This window comes from Coccinella septempunctata, chromosome 4, assembly GCF_907165205.1.
Source record: "Coccinella septempunctata chromosome 4, icCocSept1.1, whole genome shotgun sequence".
NCBI lineage: Eukaryota > Metazoa > Arthropoda > Insecta > Coleoptera > Coccinellidae > Coccinella > Coccinella septempunctata.
The window spans coordinates 31,398,408-31,419,858 of record NC_058192.1 but is presented as its reverse complement, the minus strand read 5'-3'; the positions used below and the strand labels follow the sequence as shown (position 1 = coordinate 31,419,858).

Genomic DNA, 21,451 nt, shown 5'->3' with positions numbered 1-21,451 from the left:
CCATCCGAATCATGAACTTAGGAGACTAGTGGACTACGACCCAGAGGAAGACAAAAGGAGAATGCGAATTTACCGAAGGAGACCAAGAGATCAATTAAAAAGAGATTAAAATAACAACAGAAACTTATTGAAAAATTCAATAAAGTGTTAATCCAATAGAGGATAAACACATAAATCCCAGCACGATAGTGTGCGAGAAGAAAACCGACTAAGTGATGAACGGTTTATAGACAAATGCCCTGAACCAAAATTCAAGAAGGAGTTAAGGGTTTTAAGTGGGTCTCGAGCTCAGGAGAGTGAGAAACCCCACACTTGTTCTCCCCCAGGAGAGGGTGGCTCTTCTGACTTGGAGATTTTCCCTCTGCTACACCAAAAAAAAAAAACAAAAAATCTCTTAAAAGCGTAGTGCAGCGCATTGCTATACCATCTTGCTGCGAAATGAAGATGACTGATTGTTGTTGATATTTATCTCCGAGGAGTTTATCATTACTAATGTAATTTTTGGTTTGAGCTAGTCAAAGTTTGTACATCTTGTAAGCAATTCCGTTGTAGTTTGTCTTGTTCACAGGTTCACGTTTAATAATTTATAGATTCTCCTGAAGAAGTTGACAACTTTAAACGAAATATTGAGAAGTAAAGTTTAACACATATCATTTTTGCTGGTTTTACTTGAAAATTGATCTCATACCCGATAAAAAATATTTTGTTTATATATACTGGGTGGGCTTTTTAAAACGAAACAGACGAGATAACGGGCGGAATAAATTAATTTCGAAAAAATGCTCGGACACGTCGATTTTTGTTTCGAGGGGGACATCTTTCAAGGTCAAATTCACAACTATATCGCTTCAACCCTTAGTGTTAGAACACCAAACCCTAAATTTTGAATAGGAAAGATAGGGTGAGTGATACCTCATTTGAAAGGTCTTTTCATCCCGAATTCAGCGTATTAATTTTTTTCTCATTCAATGTATTTGTTTTCGAGATATTCAATTTTGAATTTCGTACAGTACCAGTCATTCCGCTAAACATGCTATGTGAAATCATCAATTATTTGACTAATTCATTCTGTGGTTACGATAGAAACCATTAATTTTCAACATTAGACAACGAAATGATTATTATTGGTAATTACTTTCTTCAATAATTATGGTGGTTGTTTCGTCTGTTTCGTCCACCCTGTATATATAAGGTTCTTTTTTCTGTCTTCTTAGAAATTCTGTAAGTGTGGACTGTGGAAGTGTGGTGCAAAGTTGTTCTTGAATATCATCCCTAACTTTTTAAAATTTTCTTATTTTAATTTGCGTGTGATCAATCAATCGCCGTATTGATATAACCAAAGATTATAGAGTAGAAAGCTAGGAAACGAAGCGACATAAAAGATGTGAGCGCCATCTGTGTTTCAAATGTGTTTTTAAGGCCCTGAGACTGGTTGAAATTTTAATTCGAGGGACATATGAAATTTTGCGAGATGTCAGAGTCATAAGTATGGCCATTTTGATCAAACAGGTTTTAAATGTTTTGATTCTCGTATCCATAGACAACCTCGTATCGCCTTCTGTTTTTCAAGCCCGTTCTAGTTGCTGATTATTGAATTTTTTTCTAATTTCTTGGCGAAAACCCCAGAATATCGTTCGAAAATTATTGTATTGTGAAGAACGATATAAATATAACGAATTTCACTTAGGAAAATGGGAATGTAAGTATTGAAACTGGTAACATGTGACTCGGTCATTCATTGATTTTTATTTCAAGTACTACGAAGTGGATAAAATTTTCAGGTCATAAAGGCCTGCAAATACTACTGGCTACACCATGTGCAATGAGCATTTTACTGCAAGTCGATTGAGCACTGTTCATCCACGTAAATTGTTGTATGCAGGAAGCATCCCTTACATGAAGGGCTCATTTAGATGCAATTATGACTTTTATACGTCCATTCAAAGATTTTAAATTGCCTCCAATATATTCAGAAATGCAAAAGTTTTATGGATATCGATTTGGGAATCGGATGACTCTCAAATTGTCGTTTGGAAAGTCAAAGTTTTATGAAACCTTCTGTGAGTGCTTTGTTCATTCGTCAATCAATTTGTATATTGTGTCATACCTAAGATGTCTAAAACTCTGGTGTATTCACTGATTCGATTTTGTTTTAAATTTCGTAGGGATATCGGATCAGTTTCGTTTTTCCCACTGTAGGTAGCGCTGTTTAGAATTTGACAGAGCATTGTTAATTGATATTTGAAAATAATTTGAATATTTTCCTACGATTTATACGAATATGTTGTATTTATAAACGATTATTGGTGTGTGAATTTGTATAACTTTCGGGAAAGGGTATAGAACATTCATTTATTCAACATGTCGTTCAGTAAGTTGTTTTCTGTATGGACAATCAAGAACTACATCTAATAATTCGGAGTTGTTGGAATTTGAGGCAGAACCAAATCAGATGAACGAACATTCGGGACGGATATAGCTAAGTTTCATGGCAACTTCAACCATATTACAAAGAAACTGTATTGGAAATACTTAATGTGAATTTTGAGCATGTATTGAGAAGCAAAAATACATAAATCTATTCGAGTCTGTTTTTCAAAAATTCTTCCTGAGTAGATATAGTGAAAATTCCCTTTCCGTCAACTGAATATTTATTGGATATTTGGCCAATCAACTGTGTTTTATTAAAATCATATTGAATTACCCCCTCACGAATTCAAGTTGTCAAACGGAAATTCCCAGTCAACCAGTTTCAGTCACAGGGAAGTTGTTGGGAATTGCCGCTGTGGAAATGCGACTTCACAATGTTGATTTTAAAAAAGGCCACCAGTACTTACTGGAGAGCGCTTAATGTCCGCAACATCGCATATCGCGGGTAATTACCCAGCACATCACATATACTTCATTCAAATTTATTTTAGCAGTCGGTTGGCCATGAAATAATTTTCTCAAGTTTTTGTAACTAGAACGAAGTTAGGTTGGCACTCATGAAATGTCGTTAATGTCATAACGCCGTTGCCACAACTAATATCAATTTTGTTACGAAAATGCCGAAAGTGATTGAAAAAAGAGACAGGGTTTCAGGAAGTGCTATTTAGAATTCAGGTTCGCTCATTCAAATAGTTATACCCTGATATTCTAAAATCCACAATACGTCAGACGGTAGCGAACATATTCAATGTAAGAGAATTTATAAAATGTTTCATCTGAATCTAAACGACATATATTTCAGCTGGATATTTCCACAATCAGAAAGATTGTGAATGAAGAGGATGACAAAGAATTTCCTTCTATTGGGAGACCCAAAAAAGTGGTGGCATTTGAGAATTTTATGTTTGAGTGAATCAATGCGAAAAGTTCACTACAGGATTTTCGATAAATGTCATCGGAGAATTATTTCCCTGAAATGGATTTTTCTATTCTTCATTTGACTTGTTCTATACAATGTAAATGTCTTAAGTTACTAATAAATACCTATAATTATTATTATTACATCAATGTATTAAGATGAATAGCCACAAATACGCGCAAGTTGCCCTGTTACTTATTTATTCATGTGAAATTTTTGTTCAAAGGTGAAGTTCATCTTAACTTGAAACTTCCTTCAATTCCTTTTACTTATATTGATGCAAGATGATTTTTGTTGAAGAATTAGACATTCTTGTAATTATCTGTTAATACCTTCGGGATATACCCATTTCCAACCACTGCATCATATGCATTTCATCTTCGAGTTAATATTTTTGAAATATACAAATGATGTAAGCCAAAGAAGAAGCGATTCGACATTGTTATAAAATACGTTATAACAGAAACTTCTACGTAGAACGGGCAACATAGCGTTGATTTAAAACCCAAAAATGTTTTGACAAGCTTCTTAACCCCACATTTTCGTACTATACAGAGTGAAATGTGTCACATTTCCATGGCCAACCGACTGCTAAAATAAAAGTGAATGAAGTATAGTAGGTGTAAAAAAAGCACCATAGACAGCAACATTGCGACTTCTCATTTTGGAGGTTTTTGGAACGATTATTTTGACAGAATAAACTACCAAAGTGTATCCTCTATTAAAGTTATATTCATGTTCAATTTGATAATTACCATCGTGGCAATCAATTTGCACTCTATATTCTAGGCGTTCCGAGCAAAAGTGACCCAAGCTACAATTTTTCTGAAATTGAATTAACAGTAAGTACTGCCTAAAAATGAATCAAAATTTTATATACTCATAAACTCAATTACAGAAGAATTGTAACTTGGGCCTCTTCAGCTCTGAACGCCTCATTTTTACCCTGTATTTACTCTAACCTACATATATTTCGCTTTCTGCTCTCATCCTCAAAAGGGAAATTGAACAACTATATGAATTACTGATATCTTTTTATTCAAGATTAATATGTTTCATACAAATCCAAATATATAACATAAAGAACGTATATCTTGTTATAAATCTTCATTCCACTTCAGGAACGGCATGGTCCAGCTGAAGAATAAAAAATCAGAGCTGTATTGATAGTAATAAATTGAGTGTCATGAAAAATCGAACAACAGTAAAAGGTGATTTTTCCCAGCACAGTATCTAAAATAATAATTTGAAGTTCTATCGATGATTCAAATCAATTCCAAGTTTGATTTTGATGGTTGTGAATGTCACCTATGACTTAATAATCACCTAAATTCATATGAGGTATGTTGAAAGTTGAACGTTACAAAGGTGCAAAAATGGGGAGGATGAGAGGGCCAAGAAGTGATCATGATATAGTCATTATTTCAATAGGTTATATAACTACTCACCTTTTACTGCACATTAATTAATCAATCAACGTCAAGTTACACTTAACTAAAACGAAATTTAATAATAGATGAACAGCTCGGTTAAAAAAATTATTCTCAAAATTCATTCATAAAGATTTTGTTTGTTTATTCTCTCAACACAACGCAGTCACAGCACGAAACACGAATTGTCACACCACGTTTTGCATTGCATAGCGGGATTTAGTTTATGAGTTAACCTCGAGACCAAGTGTTGATAAATATGTAGAACATTTCAGACAGTTACTGAAAGTTTTTCTTAGAGAAGTCGCTGGGTAGAGTTCATCGAAATTTATTCACAACACATCATTTCATGTTCTAAAAATATCACAGATTCAATATTTCAAAAATATCAACAGAGAGAAGTCGCATAGTAGTAGCCTATGTTCACTTCATCGGAACATCTCGATATGATGTTTCATGCAACCACTAGGGATCTAAAGTTGAGGAATTCGCAAACTTATATGCGGACGTTAATGTCCACAATGTGAAATCTTAAGTACATCCATGAAAATTCTCAAAGAAGCGCTTCAATGCGATATTTTTGGGTGCTCCCTGCGACTTACTGTTACATTTCTGGTTGTCTGGGTTATCTTGAAGCAAAACAGTAAATACTCCTTTGAACTCTTATTCGATAGTGTTGAAATATTGACAGATCTGTTTTTACAACGCAAATTAAACTGTAAATCACAAATAATCCTTAACAGCTGACAAAATCGGCCAGTTCATTTTTTTCACTCGTTGATCGATATTCGATATCAACGCAAAGCAAAATAAAACGAGAGAGTACCATTGGACTTCCTTTGGTAGAACAAGGATAGAACGAAACAAATGACATGGTGGCGCCGCCACGAAACTGATCCCATATCCCCGATTTTCTGAAATGTTGATGCTTGCAAAAAGTGACAAGTGCACACACCAGTGTTTCAGACATCTTAGTCATACCATCAAGAAATCATAAAAAAGCATGAAGAAATTATACTGACAAGATTGAATACAGGTCTTGTATACCTCTGTAAGGTTTTTTTCGATTGTGGTTCTGAAAATTTTGTTAATGCATGGTATGGTCTATTTATGACATAATATACAAATTGATTGACGAATGAACAAAACATTCACAGAAAGTAACTCATGTAAGTAACGGAAATGTGTATCCTATGACGGTAAATTGAATATTGGTTCATATCGATTTCTGAAATAAATTGTACAAATTCAACTCAGTTTATAAATTCAGAACGTTTTCACAGAAGAAAAAAACACCGTTGTCCATAATTTCAAATTTTTGTAAATTTTTTATAGATTGCAAATAAAAATTTATTACATCCAACAGCGTTTTTCATTGAAACCAATCGATTTCAAACAATGTTCAGATGGAAACTAACATCCTGGTCACAAAACAAAACCATCCTTTTGTTTTGTCGCTCAGGATGTTTGTTTTCTGGTTTCAACAATGTCAATATTGAAATTCAATACAAGAAAAAGAATTCGAATTTCGCGCCCCTCAATTATAAAAAAGAAAACTGTTATTTGTTAGATTTAGCATATGACATGACAGTAAGTCAAAACAACTCTATGTTCCAATTCGATTTTGGCGCGAACTGCGGGACGCGTCCAACAGAGGTTAGCGTCAGTAGTTAGAAGTTAGAACTAGGATGTAAGAGGACAGTTGTGTCGACGACTTTTGTAACCGTTATTCAATAAAGATTATGAAAAATTACTAATAGATTTATCAGGTGTGGGGTAACACTCAAAAGTTTACCCTGAAGTTAGCCCTTACGAAAAGATGGCAACCGAAGACAATTTCGAATCCGAAGAGGCAACCAGAAGGAGTGAAGTCACAGTGGAGGACATAGTTGCTGTTGCCTTAAATGCATTTCACCTTAAGGACCAAAAACAAGTGAATATTTCCGAGGTGAGTGCCCTGATTCCAGAGTATTCGGAGAACGATGACGTATCCACATGGTTTGCGACAGTGGATATGGTCAAGCTCACATACAGTGTCTCAGACGAGATGATCAAATTACTTGTTATCCGTAAGTTAACGGGCCAAGCAAAGAAATGGTTCCATTCTTCACCATCACATCCTGGGCTCACATACCAGAAGCTGAAGGAACAAATGATTCAGATGTTCAAATGCGAGGATGACAAAATATCACTTATGAGAAAGTTCGAATCACGATGTTGGCGCAGGAACGAAAAGTTCAGTGACTACTATTTCGACAAAGTTTTATTGGGAAAGCAAATTCAGTTATCGGAACCAGACCTAATTCATTATGTCATTGAAGGTTTTGACGATGCCCAATTACAAATTCAGGCCAAAATCAAGGAATTCAAATCCCTGTCACACCTTTTAGAGGTCATGAACACCATTTCTCAAGCTGAACGACGAGGATGTAGTAGCAGCAAATCCAGTTTTGCCCCTCGCAAGTCATACCAGTCTCAACGTCCAGAAAACAACAAATCCAATTCTGTTAAACGTTGCTTCAATTGTTACGAGGAAGGGCACCTTGCTAACCAATGCCCTAAACCCAGACGAGAAAAGGGATCTTGTTTCTCGTGTTCTGCCACAGATCACCAAATCAAGGATTGTCCGAAGCGAAATAAGAGGCGAGAAGGAGGAAATACAACACGAGCTCCAGCAGACTCTACAGTGGCCCCAGTCCGCTATGAAGAACCTGGTGAGTGTATAGATGACATTGTTCCAGCCTATGTTTTGAATTGTAGATTGGAAAGGTATCCAGACAATTATTTTGAAGCAATTATAGACTCAGGAAGCCCCATTAGCCTTATAAGTAGGAAAATTGTGTGCTCTACTGACATTTTGCCTTATAAAGGATCTCAAAATTTTGTAGGCTTAAACGGTTCGAGGTTGCAAATTTTAGGAATGTTCAAGGATATTTTGAAATTTGATAATGATTGTGAAGTAGATGTTTTATTTTATGTTGTGCCCGATGAAACATTTAGTTTTAAGATTTTGCTGGGTAGAAATTCTATATCTAACAATAGCATTAATTTGACTTTTGGAACATCTTCTGTAACCTTAGAAAAGAAGTCAAGTTTTGAAATGCATGACATTTGTTTTATACAATATCCAGATAAAGATGAATGTCCTGAGTTGAAAATGAATGAAACACTTTTGCCTCATCAGAAACAGCAAATTTATGATGTTTTTAAAGAAAATTATTTAAATGTTCAGAGGCCAGAAAAGCCTGATATTGATTTTGAAATGAAAATTAATTTGAAGCCTGATAGTAGACCTTTCTTTTCTAAGCCTAGACGATTTTCGTATTATGAACAAGTTGAGGTGGATAAGCATGTTAAAGATCTTTTAGATAGAGGTATAATCAAAGAATCAGAATCTAATTACGCTTCTAGAATCGTTCTGGTCGAAAAGAAGGATAAAACTACCAGACTTTGTGCTGATCTGAGAGAACTGAATCGTAACGTCTTAAATGATAATTTTCCCTTGCCTATTATTGAAACTCAGATAGAGAAATTAAAAGACAAGAATTATTATTCAAAACTCGACTTAAAAAATGCTTTTTATAATGTCAGAGTAAGAGCATCAGATACAAAGTATTTAAGTTTTGTTACTCCAACTGGACAATACGAATTCTTAAGAGCACCATTTGGGTTTCGCAATAGCCCAGCAGCTTTCAATAGATTTCTGAACCTGATCTTTAAAGAGCTAATATCAAAAGGGTTAATTTTGTTATATATGGACGATTTACTTGTGGCAACTGAAAGCTTTGAGGAACACATTGAACTTTTAAAACAAATATTTAAACTTTTGGCTCGCAATCTCTTGGAACTCCGGCTAGATAAATGTTCCTTTTTAAATAATGAGATTGATTACTTGGGATATTCTATAAATATCAATGGGATTTCTCCATGTAATGATCACATTAAGTCGGTCCAATCATTTCCCGTCCCTAAAAATAAGAAGGAGTTACATAGTTTTATTGGATTAATATCTTACTTTCGCAAATACATTCCAAATTTTTCATTAGAAGCAAAAGCTCTATATGACCTTCTCAAAAATAATGTCGAATTTAAATTTGGTCAAATAGAACTTGAAGTTTTCGAAAAATTTAAAAATTTCTTGTCAAGCAGACCAGTCCTCAGTTTGTATTCACCACAAGCTGAAACCCAACTGCATTGTGATAGTAGCTCTTTAGGATATGGATCCATTTTACTTCAAAAACAAACTGATAATAAATTTCATCCAGTGATGTATTTCAGTAAGAGAACAACTGAAGTAGAATCAAAGTACCATAGTTATGAGTTAGAATGTTTGGGAATAGTGAATGCAATCAAACGTTTCCATGTGTATCTACAAGGAATACATTTCAAAATAATAACCGATTGTGATAGTTTTCGGTTAGCATTGAGCAAACGCGATATTTCACCCAGAATAATGAGATGGGCTATATTTCTAGAATCCTACAATTATACTATTGAACACCGTCGAAATCCGCAAATGAGACATGTCGATGCACTTAGCAGATGTCACAATATTTTAGTTTTGGAAGAGAACTCATTCGAGCAACTTTTATCCATTAAGCAGTATTCTGATCCTTCTATTATAAAATTGAGCAAAAAATTAGAAAAAGAAGAATCACCCTTCTTTGAATTGCGAAATGGTCTTGTGTACAGAAAAAACAGAAAGAACGGTGGATTGTTATTCTATGTTCCCAAATCTTTACAAGATAATATAATCCGAATGTATCATGATAATATGGCTCATGTAGGAGTTGATAAAACATGTAACTTAATTCTGAGAACATACTGGTTTCCTAATTTGAGAGATACGGTAAAAACATATATTGGTAACTGCCTGAAGTGTATCCATTACTCTCCAAATTATGGAAAAGTTGAAGGGGAACTACACAACATTCCCAAGGGTAAGGTACCTTTTGAAACCGTCCACATTGATCATTATGGACCCCTTGAAAAGTGTAGAAACGGTGATAAGTATATTCTAGCGGTCATTGATGCCTTTACCAAATTTTGCAAACTTCATCCCTGTCGAACTGTCAATTCGAAGGAATCGATTAAACATTTGAAATCCTATTTTATGAATTACAGCAGACCTAAACAGCTGATATCAGACAGAGGTACTAGCTTTAGTTCTGGTATCTTTGAAGAATTTTTGCAAGAAAATAACATAAAACATATTCTTATTGCCACCGGGGCACCATGGGCAAACGGCCAAGTAGAAAGACTAAATAGGACCATGGGTCCCATGATTGCTAAACTATCCGAAAATGCCGACGCGTGGAATAAGATATTAACGGATGTCGAATTTGCTATTAATAATACCGTATGCAAGAGTACCGGCGAATCTCCTGCCAAGTTGTTGTTCGGTGTCCCACAGAGAGGATTCCTGGAGGTTTCTATTAGCTCAATGCTTGAACTAATTAATCCAGACTCTTTTTATCCTGTAAAACTCGATTCAGTTAGACAAATTGCTCATGAAAACATTAACAAAGTTCAAGAGTACAGTAAACAACGCTTTGATAAAATGCATAAGAAACCAAGAAAGTACAAAGTAGGGGACAAAGTAGTAATTACGAATCACGTCTCAACTGCCGGTGTATGTAAGAAGTTAATACCTCGCTTCAAAGGTCCATATGAGGTAGAAAAGGTATTGCCTAATGACAGGTATATCTTAAGAGATGTTGACGGTTTCCAGGTAACACAAATTCCTTACCACGGTACCATTGACGTTTATCACATGAAACCGTGGGTACAGGACCAAGACTCAGAAGAGCAAAATTTTTCGGAATAAAACTGATTTAAGATTAGTATATACATCAATGATATTATGAATTAATATTATATTATTGAAATTATGCAGTTATGTATTTATGATTTAGGATTATGACTATGTACAATTATGAAGTGGTATTATGCTTATGAGATAACGTTATGACCCTTAAATATTGCTTATGTATTACAACATTATGAAGATTATGTATTATGTACAATTGTGAAAATATGTTAAAATTATGTTATGACCCTTATGTAATGCCTATATGATATGATCGAGACGATCATATGGTCAGAATGGCCGAACTGTTAGATTTAGCATATGACATGACAGTAAGTCAAAACAACTCTATGTTCCAATTCGATTTTGGCGCGAACTGCGGGACGCGTCCAACAGAGGTTAGCGTCAGTAGTTAGAAGTTAGAACTAGGATGTAAGAGGACAGTTGTGTCGACGACTTTTGTAACCGTTATTCAATAAAGATTATGAAAAATTACTAATATATTAAACAGTTTTTCCGTATTGATAATTCGTTTTCAGCGCCATCTCATTGTCAAATGTGTTTTCACTGGCCAAAATGTAGTCGGTTTTTAGTACTAGCCATATGAGGGCGTTTCCTATCTTTCTATTCTATAATCTTTGGATATAACCAGTGACAGTGACGTTTTCTTATAAGTTAAGTGTCAGGGCCGAAACTTGGGACTGATCACACGCAAATGAAAATAATAAAATTGGATAAAGTTAGGGATGATATTCAAGAATAACGAATAACTAGGCACTACAGTTCCACAGTCCGCACTCACAGAATTTCTAAGAAGACAGAAAATTGTTTTCAATAAAGAATTCCACAAAATAAAACAATAACAGGGATAAGATAAATAGTATGCAAGAACAACAGAAAACCACATATGAAACTTAATAAAAATGGTTCAAAAACACCACAAGTGAATCAGTTCCTAGTGAAGTTGAGACTATTTTATCACTAGGATCCAAATTTAGTATACCCACAAACATGAAAGATATCTCTATTAATAGGTCAGTTGCTGCTGTTTAAAATATATCAGATAAGACTCCTGAAGAAATGCAAGACTTACTACGAGCCAAAGTTACTAGTATTATAACAAACCACCTCAACAAACATAAAATCAAACAAAAGTTATAGATACTATGAACAAAAATACCAGAAATTTCTTGAGATCACATAAAAACTCATAGTAGTAAATAGTGACAAAGGCTCAGTGAGAGTCATTATGAACAAAAGTGAATATTTACAAAAAATGTATACACTTTTGAAACCTGAGAATTTCAGAGAGGTAGCACGAGATCCTACACAAGCATCGCAGAACAAAAGCAATAAATTTTTATCAGATTTGAAAAAAACAAGAACCATAGACAACAAAACACAGAAAAACATTGAGGTGATATAACTCGCTAGTCTACCGAATTTGGATTTATGGAAATCCTAAAGTACACAAGAGCGATATACCATTGGGGCCTATTGTATCAGACATACAAGGACCCAGAACAAACCTTGCGTCATTTATGACCGAAATTTTAACAAATGTCTTAAAATAATGAGATAGTCGCAGCATGTAACGAATACACCTATCTGGGAGTTATATTTGATAGCACAGGAAAGGACGATAAGGAAATCAAAAAAAAAAAATAACACAGGCTAGAAGAACGATTGGTTGCCTCGATTAAATATTCTGGTCCCAACAGATAGGAAAGAAACAAAAATATAACATATATGAATATACAATATACAAATAATTCGGGATTAGCCTTCGATGATATAATAACTAAAATCAGAGCCTTTGTATTTGAAACGCCAAGAATCAATCATCAACACGATCAGCTAGTTTGCAAAGTCCCCAGTCGAATTCAGATTCATCTCTATTGCTTCGAAAAATTAATATTCCCACACTTGCTGGCGACAGTTCAGAATGGCCAGAGTTCCTTCAATTATTCAATTCGTTGGTCCATGAGAATCAGAGTTTAGCGCACATTCAGAAATTTCAACACTTGAAATCCTATCTGGAAAATGATGCTCTCGCCGTAATATCAGGTTTACAACTATCAAATGATAATTATAAGTTAGCCTATGATGCTTTGAAAAATCTATTTCAAAATCCCAGGCTCCTAGCAACCATGAACCCATGAAATTTTGAATTTTAAATCCTTTTCTAATAGCTCGCAATGCAATGAAGCGCATCCACTCGCCTGTTCACAATATACGAGTATGTCACGAGAATCCAAACTTAATTTCTTGGAGAGCTCTTAACGCTGTTTCAAATTGTTTAGGCCTTCATAATATGAAAGATTGCTCTTCAAAAAATTCATACAAATTCTGCAGTTCCAATCGCCACCACACCAGCTTACACCCTGATAATGCGTCTGCTAGTTCTGACAACGTCCGTTCCAACTTCCATGAAAATACTCGTGGTTCGTTCGATCCTTCGGTCAGTCGTAAAGGTTTTAATTGCGGATCTCAAAACGCAGGTGAGAAGTTGGTCAACTCTTGTCATTTGAATAAGAAGGTAGCCTCTCTTAATCAGGTATTGCTTGGTACTGTTCAAGCTAGAATTCAAGCCGCGGATGGCTCGATAATTTCCATACGAGCTGTTCTTGATTCGGGTTCCCATGCAAGGTTCAGCGATCACTGAACATTTAGTCCATAAATTAGGTTTGGAAATCAATCCCACAGACGTCAATGTTTTCGGTATTGGTATTGGTGAATCCAAACCTAGGGCATAAAGCCAGCCACAGACACAGAGAGAAGACGGCGTGCAACATGCAAAGAATGACAACCATCAATTTTCGCACCTATTGACCACACTCATAAGAGAAAAGAACGCGGAATAATGCGCAAAGAATACTTATAATAGTAGTAGTGCGAGAATTCGTCAGTTCGAAAATGTCATCAGTGGGAAATGAGGAATATTGTCCGATGGCAGTGGCGTACGCTTATTTGGTGAAAAAGAAGCAACTGAAGTCGCTTCGAGAGAGGAAACCAAAGAGAAAATGGGTTCAAGAATGGCTTTTGAAGAGAGATCAATTTTCCCATATCAATCCTCTACAAGAATTACGTTTGGAAGTTGAAGACAAAAAGAAGAAGGTCATAAGTCGGCAAATAAACTTCATCCTCTCCTGCGCCCGATCGTTTGGATTCCAATACTTTTTTGAATTGCCGTCGGAAACCACCACGAAGGGTGTTAATTTTTGATTTTACCTATCCAATTGTTGGGGATTTTTCAACATCTTCAAGGATGCTTCAGTGGCGGACGATAGCTGTCGTTATGGCTGTGCGTCACATGAAACTATCCAGCACATCACCGGGGGATGTCAGAAGTTCGCGGGCAAGGGTTACAAAAATAGACATGATGCTGTTGCCAAGATTCTTCACCAAGAATTGGCACTAAAACACCAACTTCTAACTTCGAAAAAGGTTCCTTATTACAATTACCATCCGGATGCTGTGCTGGAAAACGAACATCACAAGCTCTACTGGGATCGCACGGTTCTCACAGAACGAAAAATAACCCACAATCGAGCCCACAATAGACCAGACCTCATATTGCTCAATAAGGATGAGGACAGAGCACTATTCATCGACGTGGCAATTCCAAATAATACCAATCTTCTAGATGGGCACACTGAAAAAATTTCAAAATACAGAGATCTCGAGGAACAGACCAGAAGACAGTGGAAGCTGAAAGATATCAAGACCATCCCTATTGTCATTTAATCTACAGGCCTGATACCGAAGAAACTACTAGAGAACTTGAGGAAACTTCAGTTGGACGAAAATATCTATAAAGTCATGCAGAAGGCGGTACTGCTCGGAACGGCGAGAACTGTACGCAAGTACATGGGGAATGCAGAGGAACACCGTCTGCTCCGACAGGAAGTGCGGGTGGAGCAGGAATCCAACCTACATCGAGGAGGCGAGGAGCGACCCGGACCCGACCACCACCACGAGCCCGAAAACCTGGAAAGGGCTCCAACAGAGCTTAATCCTTTTGATATCTGAGATATCTGGGATAAGTGAATTTTCCTCTGGAGAAGAGTGTGAAAGCCGCAAGGCTAAAGTCATAATAATGGTGGTGTTTGTTTTCAGAAGTATCATCGAAAGACAGTAAGATGAAAACAAGTCCAAAATAATACATTACATAAAATCATTACAACTAGCATCAACTATATGGTATATGTAGTACAAAAAGTTTTGAACTCTTCCAATGAGTATGGTTCACATTTAACAATCATGAGAAATATGCACTTCCGAAATGCTCTGAATTCAGATATGCTCTTGACAATTTGAGGCAGATAGTTAGAAAAATGTATTCCCATATATACCCCATATAGGTACTTTGATCAGTTAATGAGAATTTATGGGCTGGAAAAAAATATGGACATATTCTCCTAGTTCTATTGCTGTTCATGTGTTTCTCTAAATAGACAGAATTTTTTCGGAAAAATAATAAGACTCTATATATATATATATATATATAGTGAATTCGAAGTATTGCCGTATATTATATGTTAGAATACTATGGGTACTCGGCAATGGGCTGGTTGTAAACAGAGACAACTATTTGTCGTTCGATTGTCTATATTTCGAGCCTATTGTTGGGCTCTTCATCAGGACACTAAAATATACATACAATCAGATGCTTTATAACAAGAAAAGAATGAACCCACGCAACAAGGTGTCTCACTCACCGAGCAACTCAGTTGACATTCGAAAAAATCTGCAAGAGCAAGGTATTCAAACAGATCATTGATCTTAGAGGACCCATGAACAACAGAAATTATCATCACATATTAAAAAACACACAATTTAAAATATGAAAATCAGCATGTCTGACAGTTGAACCTCTAGGTTATGAAGCACAGAAAAGTAGCGACATCAACAAACCATCGAGTTGGTTAATAATTAATTCAACTGTGCTGGCCAATTAAATTATAACATTTCAGCCGAAAATGCACAACATATACAAATTACCATACATAAAAAGGTGTTAACTATATTCTCACCTATTTTTATCTAAATACAAAAGGTAGCTATATATATTACTAATTCCACTAATGTCCGTCCTTTTGTTAATGCTATTGTCAGTGTTCACTATTCGGCACATTTCCAGAAACAACCGTTTATTTTTGTCAGAACATGAATTCAGTACTTTACAGTTTTCAAAATCGAAGGGGTGATCGAGGCTGCTAGCGTGTGAAGCCAAGGCACATCTCTCAGGATGCTTGCGAATATCGCTTTTATGCAAATTAATGCGGAGTTGTAAAGCCTGTGACGTCTGTCCCACATAAACACCATGACAGCTTTTACATTGTACTGAGTAGACCACATCCCATTTGGAGAAGACAGGAACAGGGTCTTTGAGTTTTGTGAAGAGCGACCTGTTGGTTTGAACACTGTATTTGGCAATTTTTATGTCAGGAATAACTGACAAGATGTTGGTCAATTTACTTGTGAGATCTGGTATGAATGGCACAGAAACATATTTAAGAGGCATGTTAGGTAGCACTCCGGTTGTGTCGCCCCGGTCGCCAGGTTGCTCACTGTTAGCAGATTCCTGTGTTGTGTTGGCTCTCTCTGAGCTGGTGTTGAAAATGATGTTATTGGCTATTCTTGGGTGGTAACCGTTGGCAACCATTGTAGCCGCTAGTTTAGTCTTGGCTGTGAAGGTGTAGTCAGGGTGAGTCAGGTTTTCGATTCTATTTTTCATACCGACTATAGTGTTGTATTTGATGTTCCATCCATGATTGGACATTGCATGAATATATCTGCCTGAACTGGTAGGCTTGACGTACCAGTCCAACTTTATGATGTTGTTATGGTCTCTGACTACCAAGCTATCCAAGAAGGGAACAGTCCTGTCTTTTTCTTCCTCCACAGTAAATTTAATGTGGGTGTCGTATGAGTTAAACATATGAAGTACCTCATGTATTCTATCTTTTAGTATGCACATGATCAGATCGTCCACATATTGATACAAAAAGGCTGGTATGAACGATAATTTCGATACACAATATTTAAGCAAGCTGGACATGACAATTGAAGCCAATATAGGGCTGAGGGTGGAGCCCATAGGAGATCCAAAAACCTGAGAATAATACTTCCCATCAAAGACACAGTAATTAGAATCAAATAGAAATTTTATTATTTCCAAGAATTTTGCTTTAGGGATTTTAGTATGCACTGAGATACGGTCCCACTGATCGGAGATAATTCTAGATGTAGTATCCCATGAAATATTAGTGAACAGACTAACGGCATCCAAGGAACACACAACATAATCTGGTGGTATCTGAATGTTGTTGACCGCTGTTGCAAATTGAAACGAGTCCCTCACTGCAAAGTCGTGATAGTCGTTGAATGCCAAAGATAATATGTTGGCCATATATTTGCTCAATTCGGACGTTGGAGAATTGATAGTGGAAACAATTGGCCTCAGTGGAATGTTGTCCTTATGCACCTTAGGCAGCCCGTAAATTCTTGGGGCTATTCCCTTGTAGTTAGTAAGTTTTGTTGCTATCTCTGGTTCAATACATCCCGCATCCTTCAGACTTTTGAATTATTCAGGAAAAAATTGGTTTTACAAATGACATCATGGCACATTTGTTTGTCCATGCCAATTTATAGAATTTTCTGAAATCTGTCATTTGTAAAACCAATTTTTTCCTGAATAATTCAACTGAAATTGACGTACTTTTTTGATTACCCTCTACATGGTCTTGTTTTTTCTGAAGCTACCATATTTATTGTCATGGTATTGTAAGTTTTAGCCTAAGAGAATTTGAACTTTTGTTATGAGATCTTTGTATTTTCCAGTTGCTCCTGAAGAAGTCAACGATAGTTGACGAAATATAGAGCTTTAATATAATTTGACTCTCATTGGAATTTTGCCCTGAAAAATAGTCGAAACACCCTTAATTTAAATCAATAATTATATATATATATATATATATATATATTTTTTTTTTTTTTTTTTTCTCTCCACACTTCATCGTGGTTTCCGTGATACCCGGGCGCACGCGCCAAGAGTACCTCCGTGGGCTAATGGGGATATATAATTTTTCGCACTATGTTGACGGTTCCCAGGATTACTGCTTTCTGCATCCAAGTGATGGTGTTCTGCGGTAGATCCAGTTCATGTAGATGTTGGGTGGTCTTTCGATGTACGAGGCCATTTACACTTATTATTAGAGGCATTATAGTCACTGTGTTAAGCCTCCACATGTCCTTCATTTGCTGTGCCAGTGCCTCATATTTGGATATTTTTTCTGCATAGCTTTTCGCTAGGTTGTAATCTTGCGGCACAGCAAAGTCAATAATAATGACGGTCTTCTTTTTGTTATCCCATACCACCATGTCCGGTCTATTGTGTTCCACACCTCTGTCTGTTGTGACTGCCAGATCCCAGTAGATTTTGTGTTGTTCGTTCTCTACTATAGTTTGTGGTTTATATATGTGGTGTGGTGTGAAGTGTTGGACTAGTTGTTTTTGGAGGCATAGTACTTGATGAACTACTTTACCCATATTATCGTGTCTGCTGAGATATTTCGTACCTGCTAGTGTGGAACATCCTGAGGACAGGTGCTGGATAGTTTCTTCGGCAGCGTTGCACATCCGGCATTTAGTGGTTTCCACTTGTTGTTGTAAAATATGCTTTACATACGTTCTGGTTGGGACGACCTGGTCTTGGATGGCCAAGATTGTTCCCTCTGTTTGGGGAAATAGATAGCCTTGTACTAGGTAGGTATTTGAGTTTTTTATATCTACATCTGGTTGGTGTAAACTTGTGTAGAATCTTCCGTGTAAGGCTTTTGTTTTCCAGCTCTGTCTTAATATTTCAGATGGGTCTTCTCCTGCGTCCTGCCCGTTGTCTGTTTCAGTGTATTGGGCCGATATCCATTGATGTACAGGTAAGTCGTTCTCCCTGAAATACTCTCTAATTTTTCTTTTCTCTTTCAGACAGATGTGCTGCAAGCTGCTTAGCCCGCGTCCTCCTTCTCTTCGAGGTAAGTAAAGCCTTTCTGTTGCCGAGTTTGGGTGTAGCATGCCGTTCTGTGTGAATGTTGTTCGTATTCTTCTGTCCAGCCTTTCCAGATCTGTTTTGGACCAATCAAGGATCCCAGACGTATAAGAAAAGGTTGGTATGGCCCAGGTGTTGATGGCTATGATTTTGTTTTTTGCTGACAGTTGTGAGTCGATTATTTTCTTGACTCGTCCGATGAGTTCTGTTTCTGCAGCAGTTTTGTTTTCTTTTTGTTTTATTTCGTACGTCTGTTGTATCCCCAGATATTTGTATGTGTTCTCTGTCCCCAAGTTTGCTATTTCTCTTCCATCCGCCATTTTAATGTTTTCTGTTTCCACCAGCTTTCCTCTCTTCACTTCCACCGTGGCGCACTTTTCTAGGCCAAATGACATCCCAATATCTGCGCTGAAACCTCTTACGAGTTCGAGTTCTCCTTCCAGTTGTTTCCTCCCTCTAGCAAACAGCTTCAGATCATCCATATAAAAAAGATGGGTTATTTTGGTTTGCTCGTTGATTGTGTAACCGTACGCTGAACTATTTAGCATGTTGCTGAGGGGGTTCAAAGCGAGGCAAAACAGTAGCGGGCTCAATCCATCGCCCTGGAATATGCCATTCCTAATTTGGATTTCTTCCGTCCTATAGGTCGTAGTTCGTGTTTTATATATATATATATATAAACTCTGAGTTTTGTTGTTGAACTTGATTCTTTTCGAACTACATGATGAGGTATTACGTATTACGTATTATATATATATATATTTATATATATATATATATATATATATATATATATATATATATATATATATATATATATATATATATATATATATATATTTATATATATATAAATATATATATATATAATACGTAATACGTAATACCTCATCATGTAGTTCGAAAAGAATCAAGTTCAACAACAAAACTCAGAGTTGTTTTTAACGCCTCTGATTGTGATTCGTCCGGCAAGTCATTGAACGATCGTCTTCTCAGCGGTCCTAAACTTCAAAAGGACATTAAAAACATTCTAATTTGTTTCAGATCGTATCCCATCGCCATTTGTGCTGATATATAGAAAAGATGTATCGGCAAATAGTTTTAAATCCTTCAAATGGAAAATACCAACATATCTATTGGCGTCCGTCTCTGATAGTTCGTTTAATAAATGTCGATTATCTCTGTTTTTCAAAATCTCTAATTGTTCTAGTATTGTTAGCTTATAAAAATTCTAACCTTTATGTAATATCTTCAAGTTATCAAATTCTATTATATGTTATGTTTACATTCGTTTATAAGGCATCGTAATGCTGACTTGAGGTGATTTCTACTGTGTTCGTCGAAACGTTTCTTCATATTACGGGTAGTCATGCCGATGTCATCTTGGAGGGTAATTCGTGATCTCTCAGAAAAACACGAATCTCATTCAAATATTATCATAAGAGAGGACGGAAAAGGACAAGCTGATCCTCAGGTAGTTGTTAACATGATCAACAATTACTTCATTGCTAAACCCAGTGAAGTTGTCAATTCGCTACCATCACAGAACTCTGATTTACCTGAAGTGGGTGGTTGTCTTTTGAATGATTCTATATTCTTGAAACCCTTCATTTGTGACGAACTGTTGACACTTTTGAATAATAGGCTAAAAGGTAAGTCTTCTAAAGGTTTCGATGATATTCCTACATCTATATTGAAGAGGGTATTACCTGTTGTGATTGAACCACTCACATTTTTAGTAAATCTCTCATTTACATCGGGCTGCTTTCCTTCAATTCTTAAAATGGGTAAGGTCGTACCTGTTGTGAAATCAGGATGCCATTCACCAACCTTGGAAAATTTTCGCCCTATAACGATTTCTTCTTGTTTCTCAAAGGTTTTTGAATTGCCCTTCCTTATAAGGCTAACTGATTTTTTGGAGAAGAAGAATGTAATTAATGCTAGCCAACATGGCTTCTGTTCAGGCCGGTCAACTGCTAGTGCTATTGGTTCATTTGTGGATAGGGTTGTGAGTTTCATTGAGGCAGGCGAGTGTCCTGCTGGAATCTCATGTGACTTGAGCAGGGCATTCGACTGTGTCAACCACGAGATTTTGTTGTCGAAATTGGATTCTTGTGGTGTCCGTGGGAAGGCCCATGACTGGATTGCCTCATTTTTGTCGGGTCGGAGTCAGTACGTGACGGTTCGTCATTCTGATGGCGCAGTTCTTAAAAATTATTCTTCTCAAAAAAGAGAGGTAAATATCGGGGTTCCCCAAGGCTCAATGTTGGGGCCTATTCTATTTGTCATCTACGTTAATGATCTAGATCAATTGCCACTTTTGGGAGCTGACCCAGTGGGGGTCTCTATGGTAAAGTATGCAGATGATGTTTCTTTTGTTGTCAGTGACGGGAGTGATAGCGGACTCAGTGATGTTTGTTCAGAAATAATGAAACACACATTGAATTGGTGTATAAAAAATAAATTGTGTCTCAATCCTAGAAAAACTCAAATTGTGCGATTTCACAATAGACAGAAACAAGTTCAACCGCTTGAGGTAAAATTAAATGATTATGATGAGCCGTTGCCTCAGACTGCTTCTCTTAAGTTTTTGGGAATGATTTTGGATGACACCCTTTGCTTTAGAGATCATTGTGAGTCTCTTTTAACGAAATTAAGCTCGCAGTGTTTTCTGTTTCGTAATTTAAAAACTGTGTTGGCTCCAGATCAGCTTGTATTAATGTACCATGCGCAGGTGGAGTCACGTTTGAGGTATGGCCTACTATATTGGGGCAATTCATCCTTGGCTCCGAGTCTGTTTATCGCGCAGAAGA

At 36.4% G+C, this 21,451-nt stretch overlaps 1 protein-coding gene and 1 long non-coding RNA gene across 2 annotated transcripts in view; both read right to left on the bottom strand.

Annotated features, from left to right (window-relative positions):
• Positions 1 to 21,451, bottom strand: part of LOC123311362 — a 1,278,848-nt gene that overhangs the window by 929,943 nt on the left and 327,454 nt on the right. The gene's annotated exons all lie outside the window — the stretch shown is intronic.
• LOC123311386 lies at positions 15,182 to 15,432 on the bottom strand. Its single transcript, XR_006537484.1, has 2 exons — positions 15,310 to 15,432; positions 15,182 to 15,236 (listed from the first exon to the last, which is right to left on the bottom strand). It is a non-coding gene; the product is annotated as an uncharacterized LOC123311386 (long non-coding RNA).